General features: G+C 36.1%; 1 long non-coding RNA gene across 1 annotated transcript in view; it reads left to right on the forward strand.

Annotated features, from left to right (window-relative positions):
* LOC112446400 (uncharacterized) overlaps positions 1 to 15,894 on the forward strand; it is a 72,033-nt gene extending 56,139 nt beyond the window's left edge. Inside the window, exons 2-4 of the long non-coding RNA XR_003034384.2 lie at positions 9,251 to 9,282; positions 14,145 to 14,330; positions 14,885 to 15,894. This is a non-coding gene — a long non-coding RNA (uncharacterized lncRNA). The remainder of the gene's footprint in view (positions 1 to 9,250; positions 9,283 to 14,144; positions 14,331 to 14,884) is intronic.
* The last annotated feature ends 2,586 nt before the right edge of the window (positions 15,895 to 18,480 follow it).

Below are 18,480 nucleotides of genomic sequence, written 5' to 3' on the forward strand. Positions count from 1 at the left end.
TGTGCACCAGGACCCAGGAGAAAGGAGCAGTGACCCCACAAGAGACTGACCCAGACTTGCTCATGAGTGTCCAGGAGTCTCTAGCAGAGGTATGGGTCAGTGGTGGCCTGCTGCAGGGTTGGGAGCACTGAGTGAGGCCTCCAGGTTAAACAACAGGGAGGAAACACAGCCCTGCCCATCAACAGAAGATTGGATTAAAGATTTCCTGAGCATGGTTACCCGTCAGAACAAGACTCAGTTTCCCTCTCAGTCAGTCTCTCCCATCAGGAAGTTTCCATAAGCCTCTTATCCTTCTCAATCAGAGGGCAGACGGAATGAAAACCACAATCACAGAAAACTAACCAATCTGATCACATAGACCACAGCCTTATCTAATTCAATGAAACTATAAGCCATGCCATGTAGGGCTACCCAAGATGGATGGGTCATGGTGGAAAGCTCTGACAAAATGTGGTCCACTGGAGAAGGGAAGGGCAAACCATTTCAGTATTCTTGCCATGAGAATCCCATGAACAGTATGAAAAGGCAAAAAAGATAGGACATGAAAGATGAACTCCCCAGGTCAGTAAGTGCCCAAAATGCTACTGGAGAAGAGTGGAGAAATAACTTCAGAAAGAAGGAAGAGATGGAGCCAAAGCAAATGTCCAGTTGTGGATGTGACTGGTGATGGAAGCAGTGTGCAATGCTACAAAGAACAATATTGCATAGGAACCTGGAATGTTAGGTCCATGAATCAAGGTAGATTGCACGTGATCAAACAGAAGATGGCAAGAGTGAACATCAACATTTTAGGAACCAGTGAAATAAAATGGACTAGAATGGGTGAATTTAACTCACATGACCATTATATCTACTACTGTGGGCAAGAATCCCTAAGAAGAAACGGACTAGCCCTCATAGTAAACAAAAGAGCCCAAAACTCAATACTTGGTTGCAGTCTCAAAAATGACAGAATGATCTGTTTCTTTCCAAGGCAAACCATTCAGTAAACAGTAATCCAAGTCTATGCTCCAACAAATAATACTGAAGAAGCTAAAGTTGAATGGTCCTATGATGACCTACAAGACCTTCTGGAACTAACACCCAAAAAAGAGGTCCTTTTCATTATAGGGGACTGGAGTGAAAAGTAGGAAGTCAAGAGATACCTGGAGTAACAGGTAATTTTGGCCTTGGAGTACAAAATGAAGCAGGGCAAAGGCTAACAGAATTTTGCCAAGAGAGCACACTGGTCATAAAAACACCCTCATCCAACAACACAAGAGAAGACTCTACACATGGACATCACCAGACAGTCAATACTGAAATCACATTGACTATATTCTCTGAAGCCAAAGATGGAGAAGCTCTATACAGTCAGAAAAAAATAAGACCAGGAGCTGACTGTGGCTCACATCATGAACTCCTTATTGGCAAATTCAGACTGAAGTTGAAGAAAGTAGGGAAAACCACTAGATCATTCAGGTATGACCTAAATCAAATCCCTTATGACTAGATTATACAATGGAAGTGACAAACAGATTCAAGGGATTAGATCTGATAGAGTGCCTGAAGAACTATGAATGCAGGTTCGTGACATTGTATAGGAGGCAATGATCAAGACCATCCCCAAGAAAAATAAATGACAAAAGGCAAAATGGTTGTCTGAGGAGGCCTTACAAATAGCTGAGAAAAGAAGAGAAGCTAAAGGCAAAGGAGAAAAGGAAAGATATACTCATTTGAATGCAGAGTTCCAAAGAATAGCAAGGAGAAATAAGAAAGCCATCCTCCATAATCAATGCAAAGAAATAGAGGAAAACAGTAGAATGGGAAAACCTAGAGATCTATTCAAGAAAATTAGAAATACCAAGGGAACATTTCAAACAAAGATGGAAACAATAAAGGACAGAAATGGTATGGACCTAACAGAAGCAGAAAATATGAAGAAGAGATGGCAAGAATACACAGAAGAACTATACAAACAAGATTTTCATGAACCAGATATCCACGATGGTGTGATCACTCATCTAGAGCCAGATATCCTAGAATGCGAAATCAAGTGGGCCTTAGGAAGCATCACTACAAACAAAGCTAATGGAGGTGATGCCAGCCAATTTGGAAAACTCAGCAGTAGCCACAAGACTTGAAATGGTCAGTTTTCACTCCAATCCCAAAGAAAGGCAATGCCAAAGAATGCTCAAACTACCGCACAATTGCTCTCATCTCACATGATAGCAAAGTAATGCTCAAAATTCTCCAAGCCAGGCTTCAACAGTACGTGAATTGTGAACTTCCAGATGCACAAGCTGGTTTTAGAAAAGGCAGAAGAACCAGAGATCAAATTGCCAATGTCCCTGGGATCATCGAAAAAGCAAGAGAGTTCCAGAAAAACATCTGCTTTCTGTTTTACTGACTATGCCAAAGCTTTTGTGTGGATCACAACAAACTGTGGAAAATTCTGAAAGAGATGGGAATATCAGACCACCCGACCTACCTCCTGAGAAAGCTGTATGCAGGTCAAGAAGTAACAGTTAGAACTGTACATGGAACAACAGCCTGGTTCCAAATTGGGAAAGGAGTCTGTCAAGGCTGTATATTGTCACACTGTTTATTTAACTTATATGCAGAATACATCAAGCTGGAATCAAGATTTCCAGGAGAAATATCAATAACCTCAGATATGCAGATGACACCACCTTATGGCAGAAAACAAAGAAGAACTAAAGAGCCTTTTGATGAAAGTGAAAGAGGAGAATGAAAAAGTTGGCTTAAAACTCAGCCTTCACAAAACTAAGATCATGGCAAATAGATTGGGAAGCAATGGAAACAGTGAGAGAATTTATTTTGGGGGACTCCAAATCACTGCAGATAGTAACTGCAGCCATGGAATTAAAAGACGCTTGTTCCTTGGAAGAAAAGCTGTGACCAACTTAGACAGCATATTCAAAAGCAGAGACATTACTTTGCCAACAAAGGTCCATCTAGTCAAAGCTATGGTTTTTTCCATTAGTCATGTATGAATGTGAAATTTGGACTATAAAGAAAGCTGAACTCAGAAGAATTGATGCTTTTGAACTTTGGTGTTGGAGAAAACTCTTGAGAGTCCCTTGGACTGCATTAAGATTCAACCAGTCCATCCTAAAGGAAATCAGTCCTGAATATTCATTGTAAGGACTGATGCTAAAGCTGAAACTCCAATACTTTGGTCACCTGATGTAAAGAACTGACTGGGGAAATCTTTCCCCCTGATTTGGGGAAAGATTGTAGGTAGGAGGAGATGGGAACTACAGAGGATGAGATGGTTGGATGGCATCATTGACTCAATGGACATGAGTTTGAGCAAGCTCTGGGAGTTGGTGATGGACAGGGAAGCCTAGCATTGTGCAGTCCATGGGTTTGCAAAGAGTTGGACATGACTGAGTGACGAGCTGAACTGAACACTTTGCTGTAACCCAAAGACATTTCCAAAGTAGTCTCAAATAGAAGCATTCTTCTCTCAAGACATGTGGACACTGGGGGAAAGCAAGGATAGGACAAGCTGAGAAAGTAGTGTGTGTATATAGTCTATCATGTGTAAAATAGATAACTAGTGGGAAGCTGCTATAATATAATACAGGGAGCCCAGCCTAGTGTTTTGTGACATCCTGGAGGGGTGGGATGGGACTCAAGAATAAGGGGATTATATATATAATGACTCATACATAATGACTCATTTGTTGTGTGGCTGAAACCAGCACAACATTGTAAATAAATTATTCTGCAATTAAAAAAAAAAAAGCATTCTTCTCTATTCTTGACAGATCTTGAAGCCTGGAGTGCTTCAGTCCATGGGGTCACAGAGAGTCGGAACGACTGAGTAACTGAACTGAACATAAACCACGTGGCTAGCCACATAGCCAGTCTATATTTCCCAGATACACCGTAGTTAAATGAACCACTTAACTGAGTTCTGCACGAGGGAATATAGCCAGAGTGATGTGTAGCACTTCCACACCTAGACAAGAAATTCCTCTGTACATATTTCTTGTTTTATTGTCTCCTGCCACTGAATGCAAGTGACTGTCCTGTCCTAGAAAAAGTAGATGATGCCTCAGTTCATGGATGAGATACCTAAGAACTAGACACACTTTCCTTGAACTGTTAACTTGAGTGATCAGTAAACTGCTGTTGTTTTGAGACATTGTATTGGTTTTGAGACACTGGGGTCTGTTTTATTCGGAAGCTTAGCTGAACTGAATACAAATGTATTGCATTTGAAATTTCTGTAACACAACATTTACATTACAATGATCCATGAGAGAGAAATAAGCAGCATCCCTAGATTACACAGAGGAGAAGCACCTGATTCAGAATGAGAAGGCTGAGAAAGCTTTGCAGAAATTTATCTTGAGACCAGGAGTTTGATGAGATCGAAAATTATTGGGAAAGGCATACTGAGAGTAAGAAAGAGTCATATATGAATAGAAGATTAAAGTCCAGACTTTGTAAATTTTGTTTGTTGACATTTGGATTCTTGGAAGCAGAGATATCAATTAGTTGGTCTTACTGAGATGTATTGATATTAGTTCTATTAAAGGTTATTTTGTTAAAGGTATAACTCTAAGAAGGTTCTTTTGTCTACTGGATCAAAGGAGGTCTTTATTTAATTCATACAGGCTTTAATTATGTGAGAAAACATTAAGCAAGCTTTAATTCAGCTACCCATGCCTTCTACACTACATTTTGAAGCAATTAAAAGTCCCTAGGCCAAGAAAAGAAAGATTTCCTAGCATTACAGTAAGGGGACTGCAGAGACTGTCAACAGAGAAGGGGAGGTAAAGGTATTTTGACAAATTGTGATGACAAAGAAAATTGGATTTTCCCTCATTTTGTCAGAGGAGGAAAAGCACTTCCTTGGGAGTGTGAGAAATACAGCACAGACCAAATTCATCTTCTGTTACCTAAATGATTCTCCTTTGCATTTCATATAAATTTTAAAACCAACTAGTTAATTTCCAAAAAGGCAAAATAGGTAGACATTTTATTGGGATGACTGTAAAGCTACATATCAATTTATATAGGACTGACATCTTTATAGTACCGAACATTGTAATCAGTAAACATCATAAATCCCTATATTTAGGCCTACTTTAATTTTTCTTCTTGATGGTATGCCACTTCTTTTTATATACAGTGGTAGCACTTGCAGTTCTGTAATGCTGCTGTTGAAAAATTATGATGTGGAGATATCGTATACATTAGATTTATTCCTAGAAATTTCCTGGCTTTTATCTATTATAAAGTGGTAATATTTTCCCCACTTAGTTGATAACTTTTAGAAATGTCATTTCTAGTTGTGCATTGCTGATATAGGTGGGCAGTTGATTTTATATACTGATCTTATAGTCAGTGACCATGCTAAATTTATTTGTTCATTCTTGGATTTTCTCTAATCACAGTCCTGTCGTCTTAATAATGGCAGATCTGTCTCTCATTCCTTTTCACGACTTACAACACTGTTAAGATCTTTAATACAATGTTTAATAGAAATGTCATAAGCTCGCATCATCCTCTTATTCCTAATTTCAAGCAGAAAGTTTTCAGTATTTCATTAATAATAATGTCTACCAAATATTTTCTTAGATACCATCTATTAGGTAAAGGAAATTACCTATATTCCTAGTTGAGTTTCTTCTACTACAGAGTGCTGAACCTTAGCAAATATTATTTACACATGTGGCAATGTTATCATATGATTTTCCCCCTTTAGTACCTTAATTTCCTTAGTGAATGCATATATACTTTCCTTACATAGTTTTTTTCAAACAATCGGATGTTACAGATATTTTAATTAGGTACAAAACCCACTGAAACGGAAACTCTTTGTATGGAAGAGTTTAATCTTTGCTGGAAAATTCTATTTCTATGAATCTATAACTTTATAGAAGATAAAATTTTTTTATAATACATAGTTATATATGCTTCAGAATCACATAGAACTATTTTAAACAATTTACACAGTGCTTTTTCCAAGGTATGAGTTTTTTTCACAAACATTAATATTTTTGCTCATTTTCAAAATGTTTGCTTTCCAGATTCACCATCTTAAACATACTACCAGAACTTTCCTGTCAAGTGTTAATAAATAAGCATCTCATAAACACCTAGTAAACAAAAAGTGGTAATTCCACTTTTGAGAATTTAAACTTCAGGTCCCTTGACACATTTTTGGAATGATGTATGTTAAATCATTGTAGTTTTATTTGTTAGAGCAAAAAGCTGGAGAAAGCTTATATATCAGAGTAGGCTACATTAGGCTGAAGTAACAGACAACATGAGGATTTTAATCATTTAAAGCAGTAAAGTTTTATGTGGATTCTGCTTAAATAATTCATCCATCTACTTATGGAACAGGAACTGTCTGGAAATGGTGAGGGCTGCAGTGATGGAAAAGAAAATGACAAAATATACCCCATGCTATAAAAATTCTGACCACATAAGTTCTAGGTTTTTTTTTTTTTTTTTTTGGTGGGGGGTGGGAAGCAAGGCACTTGGCCAATTTTGGCCAATGAGAGAAGGAATCTGATTACGATTCTCTTCCATGGTAGGAAATTAAATATTGATGAACTATAATTAGACTAACCAGTCTTCTTTTCAGATCACAAACCTTTGGTTTCCTTTCTCAGATACTCACTGCTCTCCCTCCAATGGCAACTACTAGAACACATCATCAATTTACTTCTTTGCTATTGAAGCCCTAGGTCTCAGTCATTCCAATTTACCACGTGCAGATGGACACTCTCTACCAGAAACACACTAGTGAAATAAGGACAACAACTCTGCTATGAACACCTCCATTTAGATGGAGAAATAGCGAGAAACATACAACAATTACTCATATTTAGCAAGGCCAATTCACGCTGGTCATATAGAGAAAAGACCATTTGTCCTGAAACTGGAGAGTAAGCCTTTGATTTGTCTTCCTTAAAGCGGTCCCCATGCCACAGTTATCCATGATCCTTAAGTACCCGCTCTGGGAGGCAATTCTTTTTCCATTATCTTCCTAGGCTACAACTGAAGAAGATATGTGACAACTTTTTAAGTGGTGAAAAGCTTTCTCAGCCCATTTTCTGCCCACAGAGTGTTAGAAACACGACAGTCTACTTCAGTTCAGGTTAGCATTTGTCTTAATAGGATAACTCTCTGAAATAATTTGTTGACCTCTTATTTGATTTGATTTCAACCAGTACTATGTAAATACAAATAGCCAAACTCACAACTCTTCCTAAGACACCCCCCTCTATGTATACGTAACTGTGCCTGCCTTGAGCTATCAGTCTTAAAGAAAAGTACACTTACTCTTTTTCTTTTCTATCTTTTCTTTCTTTTTTTAAAATAAACTGTCTTTCTAACACACTGAATCTACTTCTAGCCACTTAATCTGTTCCCAGCTCTTGTTTTATGGTCCATAGGTTTTATATGATCTTTGCTACAAGGCTGATTTCACAGGCTTTTTCTCTTAATTTTGCCTTTTATTGTTAGAAATCAAGACACAATTTCCACTTACAAACCACAAGTCCTAACTCAGGACTATCTTCCTTTCCACTTTCCCTTTCAAACTGGCAATTTCTGCTCTGGGCTTTTTTCTTCTTCTTCTAGTTAACAGACAACCCACACTACTCATATTCTGTTTCCCAATCTTTTCACCAAACTATGAAGGATGTTAGTGACTTGTCAAGTTATTGCAGACTACCATTTTATCACTGTTTCTCCAAAACTTAATGTAGACCTCTATCCTTCCAACTCAAAACAATTCTTGCCATTTATTTCCTAACCAGGATGATGACAACACACAGGTCTATGTTATGGTAGTGCACAAATTCTGGTATCGTTTTTCATATCAATTATGATCATCTAGTAATGCTATGGCAACAAATGAAAAAATATATGCTTTGTGCATTTTAGCAATTGTGTTTCTCATTCACACATAGCGTTTAGCACAGGTCCTAATTATTATACTCATATGGAAGGAGTACCTTTTTCCAGGTTGAAAAGGAATTGTACTGGTTCTCTTGTCTGGTTGAGAGAGAAGGGGAAGGAGACAGAATACGACAAAAAATATTCACTGTCCCTTAAAGTTTTTACCGTAAGTGATACATCATTGTCACTCATATTTCACTGGTCAAAACAAGACATGTGGCTGGAAAGGACTAGACAAATGTGATCTCAGAAGTCAGGAAATGGATATTGGTGTGAACAATGACACAGCCTACTACAAATATTCACCAGTTGGGGGGTTGTAAATTAACTGTGTGAAATCCATATAAAGAATCACAAGCTGTTGTTTTAAAAATAAGAATGATGACTTATTATATGTATAGATATGGAAAGACCTCCAAGATCAGTGTTTTTTAAAAGAAATTTAAGTTTTGAATAGCTTGTATAATATGTTAAATTCTGTGTGAAAAGAGAAAGGCATAAAGTCTGTAAGAATATCTAAGAGACTGGCCAGAGAGAGTAGACTATTCACTATATAGTACTTTTTATTCTCACATTTTGAACTACATAAATGTATTTCCTCTTCAGAAGTTATGTTAGACAGATACATTTTTAAGGGACAAATTGTTTTGTTTTTAAGTTTAGAACAATCTGGTAGATAGCACATGACTGACAACTATATCACAGAAAGTGTCAAATAATATAAAACTGCTGGCTTGGAGAAAATAAAATGTTCAATTTATGTCTAACTCTGTTATTTATTTTTGTTCTTTACCCTAATATCCAGGTAACCTTTTTAATATAGAAATATAAAAGCCATACCCATGTCATTACTTAATATTCAGGGATTTTGCTAGTAAAGGTCCTGTTTTTACAAAAATAACCATACTGATGATACCCATAGTATTTTGTTCACTTTGGGTTTCCACGTCTTTGTTTCTAAACTGTTTCTCTGAATGATGTAAGGAATGCATTATAGGTATGTAGTTATAGCTGGACACCTACATTAAATTATTTTTAAAATCTCAGATAAACTAGTTCTAACACTGATAATGACATTTTCAATTTTTTACCTTAAAATATTTTGTTATGAAAGAAAACCTGTATTTTAAATAACTTACTGTTTTTTCATAGAATGCTAATGTACCAGAAATTATAAGTTTCATTACTAGAAAGTCTGTGTCAAGCAATCTGAGACTGGTTTTTGAATCTATTTTATACCTACCATATAGCAAAACTTCTAAACTCAATACAGTGTTCTCAAATACATTAAATACACTTTGTTTTTTAAATTTAGGAATTGTTTTCCAACATGAAATCCTGACCAAGGTACGTGACTAGTAAATATTATGCTGTTCTTTCTACAATGGTAGAATGTTTTAACTTTTACTACTAAGTAGAAACTTCAAAATCACCTGCTGGACATTTATCAAGTTTAGTGAAAACATTCTAAAACATACATTTTTGTACTGAATTTCAGATATTCCAACTGAAATAAATAATAGTTTTTACTTATATTTTTGGTGCTAAGATTTTGAAAATTTCCCTAATCACGAGGGCTTCATGTTGTCATTAGCTCAATACTGTACATGCGTAGACAAGTTTCATCATTAATTTTGTTTGTTTTTAGTCACTAAGTCATGTCTGACTCTTTGTGACCCCATGGACTGTAGCCTGCCAGTCTCCTCTGTCCATGAGATTTCCCAGATGGGAATATTGGGGTAAGTTGCCACTTCCTTTCCCAGAAGATCTTCCTGACCCAGGCATTGAACCCACATCTCCTGCTTGGCACCAGATTCTTTACCACTGAGCCACCTGGGAGTAGACTGCTAAAGAATCTTCTTGTTAATTTAAAATTTAAACAGATTTCTTGTTACATGTACTATTTTAACCTCATCATATACCCAAGAAAGAGACTATTCTACACGTAGAATAGTCTATTCTGTAAACATGTAAACTATTACAGTTTACATGGAAACTGTCGCCTGCAAACCATATCTGAGATTTCACTTGGAGTAAACTTCCTATACGCAGAAATTAGGTCTCTTGTCACAGAGTATGTTTCAACTGTAGTTGACCCTTGAACAACACAGGTGTTAGGGATGACCACCCTCTGTAACTGTGGCTCTGTATTTACCAATTATGTAGTACTGTACTACTACAGTTTACATGTAAACCGAAATGTCAGTTCATTTCTACATGCAAACTCTTACAGTTTACATGTAGAAATGAACTGACATTTCAGTCAAGGTTTGGTACATCGCTGATGTTTACATTATTCATATCACATGTGATATGAGGGTGAATTTGGTTGTTAATGAAATCATGGATAAGATGATAGAAACTACCAAGCACTGTAGTGAAAGTTGCTCTTCTATATAATGAGAAACCCAGTTTTTCCTTACAACAGATCAGGAGCTACATTCGGCATAGGAAAATCTCATCTGTGGAATAAAGGCAGATACCCTTGTTAATCTACACAAAAGATTTTAATTTTTAAGTTTATTTTTAAAATAAATACAAATAATGTTCATCTCTCTTTCTAATAACTCTCAGTGTCTACTAATTGCATTGGTCCATGCACCCCTATGGGCTTCCCAGGCGGCACACATGTGGTTTGACCCCAGGTTGGAAAGATCCCATTGGGAAGGAAATGGCAACCAACTCCAATATTCTTGCCTGGGAAATCCCATGGACAGAGGAGCCTGGTGAACTACAGTCTATGGGGTTGCAAAGAGTCAAATATGAGTCAGCAACCAAACATGAACTCAGGCACACATTATCAACTAATAGTAGAACAGAGAAGCTCTCATCACTAAAGATGGTGGAGTGAAACAATGTTTTCATATAAAAATAAAAACTCACCTGCAAACCATATCTGAGATTTCACTTGGAGTAAACTTCCTATACACAGAAATTAGGTCTCTTCTCACAGAGTATGTTTCAACTATAGTTGACTCTTGAACAACACAGATGTTAGGGATGACCACCCTCTGTAACTGTGGCTCTGTATTTGCTAATTGTGTAGTACTGTACTACTTACTATTGAAAAAAGCTGCATGTAAGTGAACCCATATGGTTCAAAGCCACGTCACATCGTTCAAGGGAAAAGTCACTGTATCTTGCCACAACACTAACTTCATCATATTATTTAGTTCAGCTTGCAGTGAACTTTATAAAAATGAAATCAGATTGCAATTAATCTTCTATAAGCTTATTTTTCTGTTCAATATTATTTAAGATACATATATTTTTTACATATGGCTCCTATTTATTTTCAGTGCTTTAAAGTATACAATTGAGTAATTGTACTATAATTAATAATCAGCCTTATTTTTGATGACTATTTTTTTCCTCCACTTTTTTTTCTTTTCAGTTACAGCAGTGCTACTAAGAACACTCTTTTCCATACGCATTAATACATGAATGATCTTTCTCTATGGGTGGTTGTAATTCTGCACATACACATTCCAGTTTACTAGCTTGTTCTTGTTTTTCAGGACTCCCATTAGCATGTTATGAGTTTGCATTACACGATATTGCCTAAGCACTTACTATTTTCAGACTTTAAGTTTTGCTAACCTGGAGGATTTGAAATAAGATCTCATTGAGTGATGATATCTATCTAATCAAGCTTCTTATATGCTAAAAAAATTAAAAGGCATTATCTAATACTGGAAAAAATAGTTGGCACTGTCAGAGAATACTGTATTTAAAAGTGAATTTACCAAAATAAATAGATTAAACTTTTTTTGTTTGTTTAAAACAAAGTTTTTACTATTATGCACTTGCCTATTAGCTTAGATGGTAAAGACTTTGCCTGCGATGCAGGAGACCTAGGTTTAATCCCTGGGTCAGGAAGATCCTCTGAAGATAATGGCAATCCACTCCAGTATTCATGCCTGGAGAATTCCAACAGAGAAGCTTGGTGGGCCCCAGTCCATGGGGTCACAGAGTTGGACACGACTGAGCAACTAACACCTTCACTTTCCTATTCATTTCAGTTCAGTTCAGTTCAGTCGCTTAGTCGTGTCTGACTCTTTGCAACCCCATGAATCACAGCACGCCAGGCCTCCCTGTCCATCACCATCTCCCAGAGTTCACTCAAACTCATGTCCATCGAGTGGGTGATGCCATCCAGCCATCTCATCCTCTGTCGTCCCCTTCTCCTCCTGTCTCCAATCCCTCCCAGCATCAGAGTCTTTTCCAATGAGTCAACTCTTCGCATGAGGTGGCCAAAATATTACCACGACACAATTCAGTGATGTTCTCAGGGGTGCCTGGGGCTATTACTGGGCTCACCAGAAAGCTCGTTGTTTTTCCATAGGATGTGATGCGAAAACCCCATAGAACTTTTGGGCCCATCCATAGATTGTTTATCCTTATACTACCCAGTCTCCAGCTACCTGAAACACTTTTTCCTCCTCTCTTGATAGCATCTATTCAGCTTTTTCCCTCTCTTTGTATCATATCACTTGCCCCTAGTGGTGCCAGCGCCCTCTTAGTGGTGGTTTCTAATAGGCAAGCAACTGAAGAACAAAATAACCAATCTCACTTTAAAATATGGATAGATGGATGTAGATATTTGCCTTGCAGTTATGATGCCTCCCCCTTCTAATTATTAAGTTCCTGGATTTCTGTTTATGGGTGAGTGTCAGTTCTCTTACACTCTAAGATAACTATTTTAGTTGCCTAGAGATGTTTATCTCATCTTATTTCAGACTTTAAAATATCTCCTATAGATCTTAGTTATTAGTGACTCAACTTAGGGAGAATTGCTTAAAAAATTAATGCATTAAAAAAAAAAACCTTTTTCATGACTAATTTAAAAATACTATTTTGATTATATCTTAAGTGCTCCTTTTTCTTCAAAAAGCCAAAAACTAATATTACATTTTTGCTAAGGTATCAGTGAGCTTTCTTTTAGCATTTGTAATATGCCTGTTTTCATTTTTTGAAAAGGGCAAGTACTTAAACAGAAAGTCAGTTTGTTTTATCTATCATCATTTCAGAGCGAGTTATTAAAGTGTTAGCAGTAAAATAGCAGAGAACTGGGCAGAGTTCTAAATACAGATTTTCATCTTTATGCTACAGTTTTGCAAGCCTATCAAGTACTATAGAATGTACCAACAAAGGAAGTGACTATCTACTTAGAAATTGCTCTCATAGCCAAATACATAAGTACCTGATTTCCCCTGCATAAATTCATCATTAATTGTGTATATGTAAACATTATCCAGAATCCTCAAAGAATTCCATTTAGGAAGTAGATTATGCATGAAATTAGTTGATGCATTAATCAACGCATCAATTCCCAAACATGCAAAAGTAGTTATCCTCCATGTTGCTTAATTCACTGTGAGTTTTTCACAACAATTTTTGAGTTCTACAGAGATTGATCTAACTTCAATTGCTAGGCCCAGCTCTCATGCTAAATATTAGAAGCAACAAATTTTAATTTTCCAGTAAGAAACATTTTAATTTTAATTTAATTTAATTTTAATTTTACAGTAAGAAACAGTAAGAAACTAAAAGTAAGCTATTCTATGTAAACCAATATTTAGCATTATATCCTTATTTGAGTTATAATAATCCTCAATCATGCTGATAAAAATATAAATGCTTTAATTTCCCCTAAGAATATGAATGAAAACTTCTTAGGGGATTATGAAACACAAGAGCTAAATGAAGCTTTTCTGAAGCATAATGAATAATAAAAATGAGTACTATATAATACATTTGAAATGAAGGAAATTTAAGTGCACATTAATACAATATCTTTTAAAAATCTTTCTTGTGGAAATGAAAATTTATCTATTTCCAAAGGTGGTAAATTGAGAGGATTGTCAATCTGGATAAAAGATTATAAAGAGTTTCAATTTTTATACAAAAGAGTTTCTTTATACAAGCATTTCTTTCTTCACATCCACAAGACTGTAAAATTTCCTGAAATATAGAATTTAAAATTGGAAAATAAACTCCTATAAGCCAAGTGATTTCTTTAGTTATATTTTTGGTTTAAAAGATAAAAGCTCTGTTTTAGCCCCCCAAAGATTGTCTTTTCTCATATTCTTCTTGGGCATATTATTGTAATTTGAAAAGAGATTCTGAAAATAGAGGCAATAAAACTGTTTCTGCTTGCATGCTGTGAAATTCTCCCCACAAGGTTTTAAATTGAACTTGCTCAACAGGCAGGGAGAACCACCTTCTTTCTTCAAAGACATAAGAGGATTTGCTCAGTAAAAGGAAAAGGTCTAACAGCATTCTCTGAAAGGAACAGGTTGAGTGAGTCTGTGATCGCCACTCCTATCAACTTTCCTCCTATCATCAGAACACGCCAAGGAAGCCAAACTGTGCATGTGATGGGTGGGAGTCAGGTAAAGCACAAGCTAACCTAACTATCTACAAAAAGACATCTCAAAAAGATAAGATGATTTGATTTATACATTGTGTGGTTTGAAAGTCCAAAAGAACCATGGCTTAGCATATGAATAAATTCCACAGTTAGCTACAGGTAAAACTGGAAATAAATTCCTTTCTCCTTAATACAAGGAAGCATAAGATTTACTTTGACCCTAGGTTGAGGGGAGGGAGGAAGGTAATAGAAGGATAAGGAAATATCTTATTATTCTTTTTCAAATTTTCTATAATAATGCACTCTTTCTAGTCAGTCCTTCAATAAAGGCAGAAGTGATTTTAACTGGAAATATATATTTTGAAATTCTACTGAGTTTCAAATCATAAGCCTTTTATATATTTGGTAAGCACTATGTAAAAATGCAGTATACCATTTCCATTTTTAGACTTTCCGATGTGGGGGTAACTGAAAAGATCAATTAGGTCAAATTGGGTGTTTGTTACAGACTGAATGCTTGTGTCTCCCTAAAATTCATATGTTGAAACCTAGTTCTCATTATGATGTTATTTTTAGGTGATCAGGTGATCTTACAAGAAGAGGCCACACATATAGCTCGATCACTTTCTGCCACACTAACACAAGACCTCAACAGTCTGCAACAATGAAGAGGGCCCTTACCATAACCCAGCCATACTGACAACCTGATCTGAATTCCAGTCCCTGAACTTTAAGAAGTAATTTCTATATATAAGACACCCCCTCACACATAAGTCTATGGTATTTTGTTAAAGCAGCCAGAACTGATTAAGATACTATTTGACCCTATCTAGAAACTCTTTGCTTGGACTCTGCAAAGTGAGAAGGTGTTAATGAACACATGAGGAGAGAAAGTTCCTTTGAAGAATTTAGATAAATGATTAGACAGGAAAATCTGAATGTGAGGCACCTCTAGAAAGGAGTGAGAAGCAGTATCACAATGCTTTGTACTAATCCAGAATATAAAACTAACCCTCAGGAAAGTGTTTTAAATAGATAAATAAAAATGGAATACACTCTTCCAATAAAAAATGGAAGACACTCTTAGACCCCACATAGAGAGGAAGGTTGGTTCAGTCTTCAATGGATAAAAGCACGTAGAACTCTGAGTTCTTCATCACAAATGATGGGGGACCATTTTGCAGCTCAGTTGGCTTCTCCCCACCCATTCCTCTCAAGCCAAGCAAAACACAGCCTTTCCTCAATATTAATTGTGCACACTGCCAGCTTGCCACTCTGGAGCTTTCCAATTGTCTCTGATGATGAGATGTGCAGAACCCTCTTCATACCTGACCTACAGGCAGATAGAGCTGCTCGTTCATACCTGTTTGCTAGCCCGCCATGGTTGTTGGGAATCATAGGGAACCTGACTTCTGCAATGACTGGGAGAGCCAGATGACATCACGTGAAAATATTAATGCCCTGTAGAATGAATTTTTACCAACAATGGATAGGAAATGGAAAGAAGCCAGATAAACTCTTCTCCCCTAGAAGATTCCTCACCCTTGTAACCAGCTGTACTTTCCAGTAAAACTGTCAACTCTGCAGTGCACTCTGCCCTGTTTGTCTTTTATCCTCACATTTGTTTCTGTAAAATGGCACCCCACACACTCATTGAATAAAATTAGTACATATGTCTTACTTTGTGCTCTTCTTTTTGGAAACCTGAATAATTGAAAAGTAGATTGTTGAGGAAAATAGGAAATAACCCTTTTCTTACAGCTATTTCTCTCAACTATGTACAGATGAAAGAGATGAAATTATAAAACAGAGAAAGTAAGCAATTATGCAAACAGGAAGAGAAAGAAAGCAAAAATTGAAAACACTTCACCTAGTCATAAAACGCAACAATTGAGGCAAGAATAAATATATCAGCTAATCTGCTTTGCTTTGGGCCAGAGCTTCATAGCATAAGTTGGCAAACTTTAAAGTGAATTCATGAAGATTTTTTATAAAGGTAGTCCATGTTTCTAGGATTTTTGTGCATTATATATGTTTTGAGAGTAACTGTCAAGTAAATAAGATCTGGTGATGACTTTCAATTATATTGATAATCCTGGGAAAACTAATAAGAAAAGATATAAGCTTTAAAAGAAATAATTGAAAGAATAGTCTAAATTCTCTCAGACAACATAGCCCAATGATATAACAATATTGGTGGGGATTATATGGGTATGGTGATTTTAAAAGCTATTTCTAACTTCTTTAAATTTAAAGCAGGCACTGTATACCCATGATATGTTTAAAATTTTAAAAATAAATAAAACAAAAAGAAGGAAGTTATAAAAGAAAGATGATAAATAATTTTCCAGAATTAAAAAAAAAAAGTGAAAAAAAAAAGTGAACCAGGATGTCCAGACTGCTTACTATCTCTACCAAATGGATTTCAGCTTCATTTTCTTCCCTTATCACTTTTTTTAAAACAAGGTCCCTGATAGGTGGCTCAAAAGCAGGCTCATATACTTTCTATGCCAAAATATAATATAATTTTTGCCTGGAAAATACCAAAATTGAAAATAATATTTGGGTGAAGTCACACACATTAAGAGGCAGCTGATTTCCATCAGGCAAGTAAAGCCATGTAGGCAAAGGATAAGAAAATACAAACTGCCTTATGCAAATACAAGGCCAACCTTCATGATCACCTTGCAAGTTGAAATATATCTCTGAGACTTCATTCCAGCTTGGTTGCATGCCAGTGACTAAGACATCCACCACAGAACTGAAGAAAAAAAGCGATGTAATTGTTGTTTAGTTGGAAAACATCTGACACAGAGCTGTAACTGAGCACACCAGAAAGTCCAAGGGAAGAAAAAGCCACACAATAGCTAGAAATCATCTGCTCCTCTCACTATGGAGCAGTGGCAGAAGTACAACAAAAACTGAAAAATGTGCAGCATGGAAGTCACTATTATTATCAGAAGTAGTGGGTGATGGCAGACCTCATTCTGTTACCAAAACAAATTCTGGAAGAGACTTGTAATAAAACAGAATAATATATAAATTTTTCAAAAAGAAATAGCCATACTTTTTTTTTAAACCTAGGTTGAGTTGAATCTATTCATAATATATATTAAAAGTAAGAGTAAACAAAATCTTAACTTCTTTGTACTACTATAAAAAAGTAAAAATTCAGAATGTTTGAAAATCCTTTGAGAAAACCATGTAAGAGCACCAGGAGAGTGTTACATCTCCTATTCCTAGAAGAATAGTGGTCCATGAGATTATTTATGAGGATGAGAAAAGTTAGCCTCACCCAAATATGATGTGCTATTTAAGATTTATTACCCTTGAGTAAGCAAACTTTTCTCTAAAATACAAGTTCCCCAACAGGATTAAATGCATGATAGTTATTAAAAATTCATGTGAATTCACTGAATTAAATGCTTTCTATAAGGCCAGAGTTTCCATCAAAAATGCAAGGAACTTAGACTTAGCTAAGGAGGAGGAAGTATGTGCCAGGCTGGATAACCACACTGGGGAAACAGCTGGGATTCTGGAAGCCTCCTGGGGATGCAAATAGAAAAAGAACATTGGGTCCTTCAAAATGTTGTACATGTCTGATTTTTCCTACTTTTATTTTTTCCTACAAATAGCAACTTCAAGCTCCCTCTAAAAGATCATAACTAAAAAGACTGCAAGTGAATCAGAAATTTTATGCCATTTAAGAACTAACCAAGATACAGCAGAATAGATATAGAGCAATGACCTCAAATGAACTCTATTATTTTTGTCTCACCCCATTATTCTCCTTTCTTCTGTTTTCTATTTTCTATCTCACTTTTCCCATTTTACTCAAACTTTTTTTTCCAAAACCCAGCAGCTCTGACCTCACCTTGGGAGCTTGTTAGAAATTCAAAATCTTTAGTCTCTCCTCAGATACTAAATTCTGCAGTTCTACAAAATTCTCCAGACAAATCATAAAATTCCTTCTCAAATTTTATTTACAAATTTAAACCTTTTCTCCATTATTTTATTTTTCTCCCTTCTCACCTCTATTTCTCTTGAATATCTTCATCACATTCTTTATGTGCTTTTGCTTTCCTTCCATTACATCTCGAGATGATATTTCTTCATTAAGTCTCTATTACCGCTTTCCCAACTTTGCTCATGAAACTCCTGTCAAGAATGGC

Source organism: Bos taurus, chromosome 4 (genome assembly GCF_002263795.3).
Source record: "Bos taurus isolate L1 Dominette 01449 registration number 42190680 breed Hereford chromosome 4, ARS-UCD2.0, whole genome shotgun sequence".
NCBI lineage: Eukaryota > Metazoa > Chordata > Mammalia > Artiodactyla > Bovidae > Bos > Bos taurus.